Here is a 14,279-nt window from a genome sequence, read left to right on the forward strand (position 1 = left end):
TTACAATTTTCGTACTCCTTGCATCCTACTTTCTTTTCAAAGCATGTTATGCCATTGCCTTTCCAAGTAATAGAAAGACCGACAAGTTCGGGCAAACTGGGATGCCTAATACTTTCCCCAGACCGTAGCTTGACCCGTACACAGACCAATAGACTAATTTAGTCCTCAAAGGGCGTTGCATAAGGATCATAACATTCACATCATGAATCTTAGATTCTATTCTAGGTGACGATTCCTAACATTTAATTCACCTCTCTTCCTTCACCTCTAAAGAGAGATGAGGTAGAGGACACGTGACGATTCCCCGCCATTTGTCAACATGTCCACACAATTGGGTGGATCAAATCCTGTGGACTTGGAAGCGACTCCTTGTACTCAATTATTGTTGTAATTTCTTCTTCAAAGAGACGTCGGACCACGAAGTTTTGTTCGTCTTGCAATCCAAGTGGTATTGGCATTGGCTCCTCCAAATTGGGCAAGCTCCCACCAATCGAAACCATCTGCAAAGTAGATTTCAAAACCTCACACTATATTTCTCGAAGTTAAATCGAATCAAGGTTCATTAAATCCACGAGAAACTTGATTGGGCCCACCGTTATCTCAGTGGCTAGGATACCTAGAACATCCCTTCTTTTTTTTTTTTTGTTTTTTGGCAGGCTCTTAGTCTTTGTACAGAGAGTTTCAAATCTAATATGAAATCAGGTGTTGTTCTAAAAACTCAGTCCTAATTCTAATAAAGCTCTTCTTTTAATTTTACATTTTTTTTTTATCTCCTGTGTATCGTCTAGTAATTATTTATGATGTCAGCTATGACAAAAAAAAATTAAAAATAAAAATTTAAGATGATGGATGGCCATTAATTTTCTTTATATAACTCAAAGTTACTTGTGGCTTTTACGAATCATGAATTTGCAAAGAGCGCATATGATATGAAAATTTGAAATATATTACAAAAACTGCCAGAGACACAAAGGCAAAGGTTGGAAGAGATAAACGTTTGGACTGATTGTAAAGAGAGGGTTGGTTACCTCACTCAAGGGAGCTAGAAGGGGTAGCCATGAGTTCGTTTTGTTTTACTCTCATATGGTTTTAATAAGATAGGACAGATCATTGACTAAGTCATCACGCATGAGTTGGCTAAGAGAACCAGGGTCAGAAAGTTAAACAGCTACGTTGATGATGTGTATTTACTCTGTTATTTGAACCCCGAGATTGGTACCGGTGAAGGTATATTTTATCCTATACAATAGGAAGTTAAAGATGACAGAAAAGTCCAATCACATGGTGACAACACCAATGGGGAAGGGAATTTAAGAAATGTCACCAACATTGTGTCATTCGAATCACTATGCAAAACCATGGCCAGAGTGGAATCATTAATTGGACAATCTAAGAACTGGAGATCGATGTACTTTCCATTTACACAAACTGGAAGGCTAGAGAATCCCCAGCATCAACAAACCAACTGTACAACCCCCAAATCACCTCGAGACACATCTAATGAGAGTGCAAACTGAATTAAACTAAATAGTCAGTAACAAAATATAGCTTGCATACAACCCCATGCAAAATCTTCTTATGTACAGGAAGGAGGCCATAAGGTTCAGCCAGTGCTTTGGCAGGGTTGTCAACTTTCTCTCAGAAGGCAGATTTTTCTCTTCTGCAAAATTTGGAGACAAGATCACTACTAGTAATGGAATATCTAGGGTATCTGCAAACTGCTGCACTCTTTTAGCAATCAAATATTAGAGAAGAAAAAAAATATGTTTCACACCATCTGCCCAAGTCATCACTAATCATAAAAAATAGTGATAAGATCTTACACTTTCCCTGGTGGCCACATTAGCCCTGTCAGATTGCTCCAGTACAAGATGTTGTTTCCATTCCCCCAATGGGTATATGTTATCTGAAGATGGGATAAAAAACATTTCAGGTCACACGGAATAAAATAAAAGGCGGAAACAAAGTAGATTATAAATAACAGTTTCAAATGGACCTACTTGACATTGGGAATACAATGTCATGATCTTCAAACATCATGTCAAGATCTTCAAACTTCCACTGAACCAAGAGAGAGAGAGAGAGAACAAATATTTATTAGATGTACTGAGAAGCAAATCATTTTCAAATATTATGGACCCATCAGATCAGTTACTATGGAACCATTACATTTTCATCCCCCTACCTACCAAAAAGGAGAGAGGGGGGGGGTACTCTACATAGCAAGAATTTTATGATGGTTTGTGATACTTAGTTCATGTACGTGTGATCTGAGAAGTGAGAAAGATATCAAAATGGATCAACATATATGCCACCTCAACATCCACATGTAGAGTTCAGTCAAATACCTAGATCCAACAAACCATACAGTTGAGATTTTACTCTTTCAAGACCCCCAGTCAACCACTAATGGCGTACAGGACGTGTGGACAAATAACAATAAGCCGATACAGCCAAAAGATCTGGAACCGCATCCACTAGACATCCTTACCACAAGTAAAAAGCAAGTAAAAATAAGATAACAAACTCTTTTTCTGGAACCTGCAATTCTTCTGTATATGCAATTTAATTTTGGCTGATAACTGATTGTAGACAATCTTATCCAAAAGAAATATGCTGACTGAGGAATTCTCAAAACCAAAAAATAAAAAAGCACCATTTATCCCACTAAAAATGGACCTAGCAGTACAGAAAAAGGATAGCATGTATACCCCTCTAAAGTGTAAAGAGAAAAAGGCAACAAATAAAATATCAGACGAAGAACCAAGGACCATGCAGATGACCATTGAGATCTGTACACTCACCTCATCCTTTTCAGGCGGAGCAAATGTCTGAGTTAGCAAACCTTGCAATTCTGACAGAGGGATATCCAATTCTCCATAATACAAGATATCTGAAGTCTGTCGAAAAATAATTCCAATTGAGAATTATGCCATTCAAAGGTTACCAAAAATGGAAGGACATGAAACCCAACAAAAAAAAAAGAATCAGATTCCAGGTTGATGACCAACCTGATTGCCGTGGACCTCCAGCATGTCTGATAAATGTTTCACCTCCACATGAAAATATGGTCGGGAATATGGCTGTTGAGATAAATACTGATGGCCTATGAGACAAATTTTGGATGGATCATCCAAAAAAAGTCTGCAAGCAACTTTTTTGACAATATCATCATATGTGTCGAGCTTTGACCTAGCAATTTGCAAGGAGAAAAAGGAATGAATTGAGAGAATTTCATACTGAAACAAGTTCTTTAACAGTTAAAAATAACAATAAAAGCAAAACACCTAAAGAAAATAGATAGAGGGGAGAGGAATATTCACAGATGCTTACAACTCTTGACAAAAAGCATCCTCCTCTGGCTTCTCTATAGATCGGAAATGAACAACCTTTAAATCATCAAATTATGTAAGTCAAGACTTTAAATATTCAGAATGAAGTAATAAATGATAACAAGTAATACGTAATTAGATAGAAAAGATTTTGATTTCTAAAGACCAGCATTCTTTCAGGCCACCTTTTTTTTCGTCTACTTCTTCCAATGAATAATAGATTTTACAGAAGTGAAAGAGGAAAGCTGCACAACCATAAAGTAGAACAAGAAGAAAAAGGAACACTGCAACCCATCCTCAAGACGAGATTACAATAATGGGAACTCTATAAAACACCGTACAGTTTTCTTATGTTGGCTTACACATCCGCAGACAGATAAAACATTCCTACCCCTGTCAAATGAGATGCATGCATCTCCAAGGACCACCTCATATGCAGTTCAACCATTTATGATTGGGGCGAACCGCCATCAGGTGTTGAGAATAGTATCCACACAGAAATCTCTGAACCATTATTGCTACCGCCAGCTCTGCAATGATAGTAAAATACTCCCATCTTAGTTCCTAGACCATCCAAGTCCTGCCAGCGCAGTGTTGCCAAAGACCCAGCATTAAAGTTTAGGTCGAAAGCATTGGGAGGGGGAGAAACCCAACATCTGGATCAGAGCAAGAGCAAGAGCACCCATAGAGGTTGAAAGTTGAAACAGATACTTATTGGCACAAGAAGTAATTGATGGGAATCCCATGAAAGTCCTCCAGGAGACACAAAATCTGGCTGTTCTCATGACAGTAATAAGTTACATCCTAACAAGATCTATTCCATCCTCTAAACATCCTTTTGTTTCTTCCTTTCTAAATAATCCAAATGCCAACTAGAGACAAAGAGCCAAAGCAGCTTTCCTCTCATCCTAGAGGAAACCAGTAGCCAAAATCCCCATATTTTACTGCAAAGAATACTGCCATACCCTAGATTCCTCGGTTGATCCCATACTCATACAGACATGACACAAAAGCGTAAGAGGTGCTGCAGACAAATCATAAACTCAAGTTCCACTTGTTAGTTTTCAACACAATGTTATTATCTTGGCTACATTACGATGCCCTAGAAGAACCACCCAAAAGTTCAAATTTGGCAATTATAGGGCATAGTAGCATAGTTCTAAATTTCGATCGAAATTTCGCAAGAAACCGAGACGAAACCTTGAGTGACACTATTCTGTGCCTGGTTTTGAATGTTTGGCCATATTTTGGTAATTTCCCAAGTTTCGACTTGACCACCAATATAAATTCACCTATCCCCATCAAACTTGACGAAACTTGGGAGTTTCGACCTGAACCTGGTTGAACCACCTTATTTATGCCAAATATCATTTAAGTAAATGTTTCATTTCATTTATTTGAGATATTATTCATAAATAAGCAAATACAACCCCCATTTGAATCCAATAAAAATAGTTAGAAAATAAAATTCCAAAAAGTTAAAAAATAAAATTCCAAAAGGTTAAAAAATCAACCCCTATGTTCAAGAACAAAAACTTGATTTTCGGCTGTAAGTGAAATTTTCAACTTTCAAATGCTAGGGTTTTTCAACACAATGTTGATTAAAGCAAAAAAAAGATAATTTTGCCGCTCTTTTGGTTTTTACTGATGTTCTATAATGACAAGATTTACGGAATTTTTGAATTTGAGAAAAAATCCAGAATTTGAAAGTTGAAAATTTCACCTACGGCCGAAAATCTAGTTTTTGTTCTTGAATTGGGGGGTTGACTGTTAATCGTTTTGGAATTTGATATTCTAACTATTTTTAATGGATTCAAAAGGGGGTATTTGCTTATTTATGAATAATATCTTAAGTAAACTCAAATGATATTGATGTAGATCCAAAGCCCATGTAACCGCAGGAACAAGCCCCAAACCCAGCCAGCAAGGTTGTGGATTTGAATGCTGTGAGAGGCAGCCTGGTCTGATGATGTGGTAAGTTTTTGTTCATTCCATGGAGCAATCTTCTAAGGCAGCAAAAACAAAAATTTAAAAAAAGAAAAGAAAAAAGAAGTTACTGTTCACGTGAACAGTGATTTGGTGGCAGATATGGACAAGTTGGTGGAGATTGAATGCTAGTTCGAAGACTTTCTAATTTATTTGGTTTCTATTATAGTGTCCTTCCTTTCGTTTTAGAAGGCTCATATATAAAGCCTTCAAAGACTTTCTAATTTATTTGGTTTCTATTTTAGTGTCCTTCCTTTTATTTTAGAAGGCTAATATATAAAGCCTTAGTAGTTTCTAACTCTAGTTAGTTACTATTTTAAATAAGTTGATAGGTTTAGTAGTTTCTATTTTAGGGAGTTTCAATTTTCTATCTTCTATTTTGCGAAGCTTAGGCCAAGCTATAAATAGGCCCCATCAGTTGTACTTGAATTAGATTTTGGAGAATAGAATTTTCAGGCCATGTTGCCATTGGTTATGGGAGAAATTCCATGGTTCAACAGCTAGGATAGCACTGGTTAGAGACCCGGGGCTGAGAGAGCCCATCCCCCTACCCCCTTCTTCTATCTTCTTCTCTATACCCTCTTCTTGTTCTTTCATATGTAATAGGGAAAAAAACAAAAAAAACAACAATAAAAAAAAGGAGAGTTTTAGTTATTTAATTTTTTCCATATCGTGTTAATCCTGGCTGCAATCGATCTCCCGCTGGTTTCCCTGGTTCGAGATCGATTTTTACATTAGATATTTGGCATACATAAGAGATGCTTCAGGTTCGATACCATTTCCTAGAACAGTACACACCATCAAACTTGGGTCAAAACCACAAGTACCATTTTGAGTCTTCTTTATGCGAAACTAATGCTTGGATTGGGTTCAAAAAGTAAAAAATAGGCATCTTAGCAAAATCAAGGCCTCGAAACCAAGGTTTTGAGTTGGCCTGGAAAAAGTACCAAGTTTCGACCGAGACACGCTCGAAATCTGGCAAGTCTCGGTTTTGAGGCCGGCCGAAACCGGCCTCAAAACCGAGATTTAGAACAAGTCATAATCATATAGAACCTGCATGCGCATAACACTGATCAACTTTTACTGTTTAACCTCATGAACTGTAGAATGTTGATTTATGATATAATATACCAATGAATTAGCTATTATTGTTTAACCTAACCTTACTGTAGAATGCCAATTATGATATACTTTACAATCAAAGTTCAAGGATGCCTTCTTCCTCTTACAAGTTACAACAATAACTGCCAATGCTACTATTAACACAACTAATATAACCATTAGTACATAATTTGCTGCCAAATGCTGTATGATAAGTGAATGCTTATACATAGTCCATATAGACTCATACTTAATCAGATTGCAGAAAAGGCATACCTGGCGATTATGTACAGATTCCAAAAATGATGGAACATTAGGATAAGGGTATTGTCCAGAACTATCAGAACTAGAAGACTTCTGAAGACAAATAATGTCCCCATCTCCAATCTGTAAACAAAGGAAACAAATTATATTAATCAGCACAGAAAATGCAAGCAACAAAAAACAATAGAATCAACCCTACATAGTAAATACCTGACTAGATTGAAAAGTGAGTTCCTTGTCAATAAGTTTACACTTGACACTAGGCTGAAACTTAATTTCCTGGTCAGCAAAAAAACATGGGCATGAAACTTGTATAAATAACGAATACCTGATGTATTGTATAACCAAAGTAGAGTTCGCCAAAAAAAAAAAAAAAGGCCACTATTCCGCAACAGACATTAGATGGAATTATTTTCCATCCTGGTGAGACAGGGAAGAAAGAAAATTGCCATACAGGACAAGAGATGAACCTCATATAGTTCAATTTCATCATAAGAGTCAAAGCCAGCCATTCGATTTAGTCTTTTTAGGATATCCACAGGCTTATCAGTACCCTTAACAAAAAACCATCCAACATACCTGACAAAATTAAAATCAATCACGTTATTTGATCTACCCAAAAAAATGACTTGAGAAGAAACAGTAGGAGGGCAAGAAACACTAAGCACCAGAGCTTTTCTATCTCTGGGTCATAAAGCTTGAAAAATAGTAGAATATCGTCTTTTGTCTTGTTCGGCGGAAGAATAGGATGCAGACCTTATATGACATTAGAGAGAAGAACTGAGAGTGCAAATATACATGACTCAAAAGCAAGCTTGACAATTTATTAAATTAAATTAAAGAAAAATTACCGGCCCAAGCATCACTTCCAAGAATAAGTTAAGTTCTGCATTAAGCGCTTTATTTGAAACCTCCATCAACTGTCCAACCTACAAGGAAGGTTCCAAATTATACAATGTGTGTCTTCCATGTTCTAGGAAGCAATAACATTAGAGAACCAACCACCCTGTTGATATAAACGCCTAAACAAGAACCGGGAGCTTAAATATTAAAGAAAACTAATGGGGTTCCACAGATACTTTGGCGGGGAAATTGGGGTTTTGACAATAATTTCAACCCTCCAATAAAGTTTATTTATCATAACTACTAGCAAAGCCTAAAAAAACAGTTTGAATTCAAACTTACAAAAGAAAAAAATTAATTCAATCATAGTAATCAAGGCGTCGCCATGGCGTCCAGGCTCCAAAATTTAGCACCCGTAAGTTTCACTAAAGCTGGATTGAATTCCAAGAGACGAGTCTGCTTTGAATACTCAGGCATTTACCTCCACGTACCACACTATATTATGCTTGCTAATCTTTTGCAGGGATCAAGGACACCGCCTCTTCGTGATTGGAGGGGGGGTAAAGTTGCGTACATCTACCCCCCCCCCAGACACTGCAGTAGTGGGAGCCTTGTGCACTGGGTAGGCCCTTCAATGTTTTCCGGGGATATCATTGATTCTTTTTTTCTTCTGTCGGGGGTGGGGACTAGAAAGATATATTATACTTAACACCTTCCTTATCCCCACCCAACCGCCAAAAAAAGGAGTAAAGGTGGGACATTATTGATTCTTGCTCTTGTATTTAATTATCAAGTCCCCTATGATGCGATCCCAAGGATAAAATACCCCGTTGGGTTCGCCATGGGCCCACCAAATACCAAATATCCGAGTAATAAGGAAAAAGTGGCAAATCTGTAATTTACCAAGTTCTCAAAGGGGAGTGGCAAACTTGAAATAAACAAGAATTTGAATGGCAATTGGGTGATATAAGTGTTAAATCCACTATAAATTTGAACTTTGGAACTTGTGTGTGATTTTAGGTTCTAGTTCAGTGTATACGGTTGCCTCGATGCTGTGGGCTGCATCAGTGGAGGATGCAGATCAATTCTCTAACTCACCTATGGAGGATTCCAGGGAGTCATCTCAGCAAGCCATTCTCGACTCTGAGGGTTTTGCAGGCTGTCTGCATCTAAGCTACATGTGTCAGACATGTTTGGACGCACACATGCAGAAACTCTCTATTGCATAGCCTGAAATGTAAGTATTATACTGTTCCAATTTGTTTAAAATAAATATTAAGGGCAGAATGGTAATTATCACTTGTGGGACCCACATCCCCAAAGTGGAATCCAGTTTTCCTTAGACTATACACACTGGCTTCCCACTGATGTCACATGACATCATTTATATGACTTAATTATAGCTAATTAGGAAGTTAATTTATATAAAATCAGGTTATAAAAACACATTCTAAAAATCTGTTTTTGTCTTAGTGATACACTACTATACAAGAGTTACTTAGCCTTAACTTCATTTCATTCCTACATCTAAACCTAAACCGATCCAGCTTCAGAGTTAGAGAAAAAGAGGAGAAAAGAGAAGGGAAAAGAAGGGCTATCACTTGGAACTTGAAGCCTAGCTTGGAGGTTGGTCTTGGAATTGAAAGCTGAACGCTGCCATCATCAATTACATCTTCAGTTTCAGGTAGGCCTTGAATATAATTGCTGTACCTGACTCTTCCTCTCATTTCTCTTAATTTCATTTGGGTTTTAAACCCAATTCAGTCCTAAGCTAAGGGATTGATAAGAACTTGACCAAATCCCCAATTTTGTCATGTTGATTGGATCCAATTTGATTTAAATAGAAAGATACCCTGATTTTCTCTTCTTATCCTTCAATTATAGTTGAATCTTATAACCTATTAAACCCTAGTATAGGAAATTTGATTAATTGAGACAAATCCCCAAATTAAAATGTGGTTTTGGGTTTAATTAACCCAATACTACTAACCCACCTTAAATAAGCCTTGAAACATGAAATTGAACCTTTGCACGTCAAGATCCAAGGAACACAACAAAAATCCCCAATTCTGACTTTTGGACCGGATAGAGTTGCAGGCTTGCAACCGGTCGACCGTAGGGTCCCTGGTGTCAATCCGGTTCACTATTTTGGCCCAGTTTGAACCCAAATGTTAGGGCTTTGACCTAGGGCTCCTTCCATAACTAATTGATGATGTTTTGTGTCTATCTAGGACTGTTAGACTCTTTCTTTGTGTGGTTTACTTGGAGTTTTGGGATTCTATCTGGCTAGGCTAGTCTGCTATCTCAGGTAAGGGATTTTGACCTTAATTTTGGTGTGTTTGTGAAATTAATTGTTGTTTTGTTAAGTATGCCATATCATACATCATTCCTACAATTCTATTCATATAGTTTATTAGCTTTTATTTCTTTGCATTAGATGTGCATGATTTAGGATGCATCTACATGTTGCATTGCACATATTATTGTTCTTGGAACTGTATGGTTTATGATGATGTTACTGGACAGCTTATTGTATTATTCTTATTGAAACATATGCCATCATATTAGACTACATATGGTTAGGACTGGCATAACCCAGTACTACGGCCCTTACCAACAGGGGAGAGGTGTTGGATAACCCGTGGTAGGTTCGAAGGGATGATTCCATAATGCCATTCATTGTCCCATTTTCGAAGAACATTACAGGAGTGAAAACAAATAGTAGGGTTAGTCACTAGGGGTTCGTTAGCGTCAGAGTTTGATGCCTGAGCTGCCGAGTCTCCACCGTAGTAAAATGGTTTCGCTCGGGTGACCGACGTCTGGTTATGTGTTTCCGGGACCAAGGCTATCATTTTATTACAGTAGTACTTATACCTCATGAGACCTAGTATCCATGTTAGGAACATGTTTAATTTAGGTCATTCATCAAGGATTATCTGCATATGCTTGTATGTTTTCCTTTGTTGGGCTCAGTGGAGCTCACCCCTGTGGAATTCTTTATTTTCAGATGATCCTATTGTTGTTGCTGGTGTTTCTGTGGGAGTTTCTTCTACTCAGGACCCTCCTACAGGTCATGGAGTTGATACTCTGCTTCCTGTAGAGCACGATGTCTCGTGCTCGTGTGACTACTGTGTTTTCTCCTGAAGTGCCTGACAAACCAGGCTATCTCCCTATCTTTTTGTTTATAAAACACTTTTGTATACTTAGTCTAATGTAGATATATCCATGGTTGTCACGGCGGCATGGCGGTCCAAGGCGGTTGAGGCCTGTCTAAGCGGCCGCCTAAGCGGAGCTTAAGCGGTAAAGGCAATCTAGTCACTCTAGTGTTAGTTTTCCCCCTCCCCCCCCCTTCCAAAACACTCAATACATTTCATATCTTATATCATTAAAAATAAAATTTAAGCCACTACAAACTACAGAGTACAGAGAAGAAGAAGAAGAAGGTAAGAACTGAGAACTAAGAAGCAGAATTGATTAATTGAAGCATCAAAGAGAGAGAAGCAACAGGCTGTAGCAGACTAGCAGGCGTTAAAATAGAAAAAAAATAACAGAGAAGCAGGCTGTAACAATGGAGTTAAGATTTTTAAAAAAAAAAAAAAAAAAAAAACAGAGAGAGAGAGAAGCAAGGCCTATAACATGTAGGCATCAAAATAAAATAAAAAAACAGAGAAGCAGGGCCTGTAACATGCGTTAACATAAAAAGTAAAAAAAAAAAAAGAGAGAGAAGCAGCAGGCATTTAAAAAACAAAAGCAGCAAGCAAAACACTCAAACAGAGAAGAAGAGTAGGGAACTAGGGGCTTACCTTGCCAGAAGAGTCACGTGTCAGTTGGCGGAAGTAGAACCAGAAGAGTAGAGATGCTGTGTTGGGGAAGCAGTAGCAGCCAGCGGTCGTTAAAATAAATAAAAAAAAAAACAAAAAAGGGAAAACAGAGTTACAAAGATTAGAGAAGTAGAAGAAGAAGAAGAAGATTAGGAAAGAGACTAGAGACTTACCGGAACTAGAAGAGAAGATGAGTCGAGTCTTTGTTGCCGCTTGCCGAAACTGGAGGAGATGAAGACTCGAGTTGATGTTGCCGCTTGCCAAAACTGGAGGAGATGAAGACTCGAAGAGTTGCAGGAGACGAAGGCTTTAGAGTAAATTTAGGTTTTCACTTTTTCGTTTATACTTTCAGATAGATTTTTAACTTTTAAGTATTTAACATTTTAAAACTAAATAAGCCCATCTAGCAGCGTACATTAGACTCTTTATACACAAACCAATAAAAAGCAAGCAAAAAGAATAAAAAAATAGAACATGAAAAAACAAAAATAAAATAACCAGAGTCGTGGATGGCGGTCGCTCAGCCCATATGGCGCACCAAGGCATCGTTTTGACCACCTTGGCGACGCCTATATGGTCAGAGCGACCGCCATCCTTGACTCATGGAAAGCGTAGCACTGCCTAGCCCATAAAATACCGCAAGGACGCCTAAGCGCTGCCTAGGCAACGCCTTGACAACTATGGATATATCTTTTGTTTTGGGTTACTGTGTGAGATTGTCTATGTAACTCAAACTTCACTTAATATATATAACTGCATTATCACTAGTTTTCTTTATTACTGCCTTTATTTCTAGTATTTAAATTGCTTCCGCTGCGTTTAAATTCTATATATTGTGATAATTATTGTAAATAGAGTACTGCACTTGCGATCCTGGTGGATTGGTTGGATGCCAGAGACATCCAGTCACACTTGGCCCTTATGAAATGGGCCAGGGTGTGACAATAAGGGGATAAGAGAGATAGTTAGCGGCATTAAAGGAAAATGAAGGAATAAAATAAAGGAAATGAATCGTGGGGGAAAGGGTCGTCTTCAACCTCACGATCTCTCAGCCATACACAAAACCAGAAACCAGCGGTAAAAGGGATCTTTGAATCATATGTTAGAACACTTCAATGGGGTCTCCAATCGAACCAGGATTTGGTGAGAGTCTGCCAACTCTTAACTCTATTCCAATCAGCAACCTAAGGGCTGATAAGAAATATTGGACATGGAACTTGGCAGAAGTTTGGGAACCAGTCTCGGTTGCAGGTATATTTCTCACAACAGGAAAGGAATGGGGGGTGTCCTACGGTTTAAGACGCCCATGGAAGGGAATCCTTTGCCCAATATCTCAGGTAGAATGGGCAGATATCCAGGGAGATCTAACGGCTTCTTCCCCCCCCAACCAGTAATGCAAGCAATATGGGAAAAATAGAACAGAAATAAAAAGAAGAAAATAAAGAATACAGGAAGGACACCACAGTAACTCAAAACCAATTCTTTCTCAATCAACCGGCGATCATGCTCCATTGCATTACATATATATAAAAAAAGACTCCTAAAAATTAAAAACTCTTAACTAGGAAACTAAGAATAAATCAAACTGGGAAACCAAATATCCTACGTAGCTAAACTTTCAAAAATAAGAAGATTACAAATCAATCTAATAAAGAAAATAGATATCTAATTATCCTACTAGACCCAAATTTCAATTCAGGACAGGTACTCGGTAGGGCCTCTCAAACAGGCTCGGCCCAGTCCAAGGAAGTGCTCCTACATCAACCCAGCATTGAGAGAGAGGAAAAACATCTAAGAAAGCTTTGCATCATCTAAAAACAATGCGTGCCAAAATAGAAGCGCAACAACGAGAAATGGTTCCCAAAACAACAATTAAGTAAGCGACTTTCTCTTTCATGACATCACAAAGGGCATATTGATTGTAGAATTTCACATTGCATACTTCAGAAGGCGAAACATTTTGGCTAAGTAAAGAGTAGTCCGCTGAAGGGAATGGCTGCCTTCACCAAACGAAACAAGCAATTAAAATAATTACAACCCCAAGTCAAAATTTGGAGTGGGATACATGGAGAAAAACAATAGCTTTCTCATCAATGCTTTAAAATCTATACTCAAACCCTTTTCATTCTCCTCATCAAGTGAAGGAGCCCTAACCAAAGCAATGAATCTAATTCATTCAAAACCTACAGAATTCATATCTCAGCTGATGGACAAACACACACACACACACACACGAAAAGGGCCCCATCAACAAAAATCAGTATGACAATTACTGTGTAATATCACTTTGAATGTAAAGTGGAGGAGTAGGTCACCCGCCTTTTTGTTCTTTAATCGAGAGCATCAAGAAGTAAGCAATGCATCTATCGCTGGATTCATGATAACTTATTTTAAGAGGGAAAAAGCAGCAAGAAAAAAAGCAATATATGTGCTAGATTCATGATAACTTTCGGGGGCAGGTGTCTTTGTATAGTTCTGCGCCCCCCCCTCTCTCTCTCTCTGTGTATTCTCCCCTTCCCCCTTTCTGGTTCTCTTGATTTGGTAATATATTTTTATTCACACAAAAAAAAAAAAAAATGCCAACTAGTTACGTCAACAACCACTCTATGTGGCAATAGAAAATAAGCCCCCGAAATTATTTCAACAAGAACCAACTCAATTCAACAAATCCTTGTCCCTTGAGGCTAAACTTAATGAGATGCAATGCAAACACTTACTGTATACCTTGAAAAGGATAAATGGAACTTTTTTTTGAATACGGAAGCACCTGACTTTATCATGATCCACAAGATCAAAATAAATAACCCTCCCAATCTGCTCGATGAGATCTTCATTTCGTGCAACCTAATAGTATGAAACAACCACTTAGTAAAAGAAGTTAGGTTGAAACAACTACATAGCAAGAAAAGCAACTGTTTCACCAATTCTACCA

General features: G+C 37.9%; 1 pseudogene; it reads right to left on the minus strand.

The window, feature by feature from the left end:
• Positions 1 to 314: 314 nt before the first annotated feature.
• LOC122667456 overlaps positions 315 to 14,279 on the minus strand; it is a 48,828-nt pseudogene continuing 34,863 nt past the window's right edge.

This window comes from Telopea speciosissima, chromosome 7 (genome assembly GCF_018873765.1).
Source record: "Telopea speciosissima isolate NSW1024214 ecotype Mountain lineage chromosome 7, Tspe_v1, whole genome shotgun sequence".
Taxonomy (NCBI): domain Eukaryota; kingdom Viridiplantae; phylum Streptophyta; class Magnoliopsida; order Proteales; family Proteaceae; genus Telopea; species Telopea speciosissima.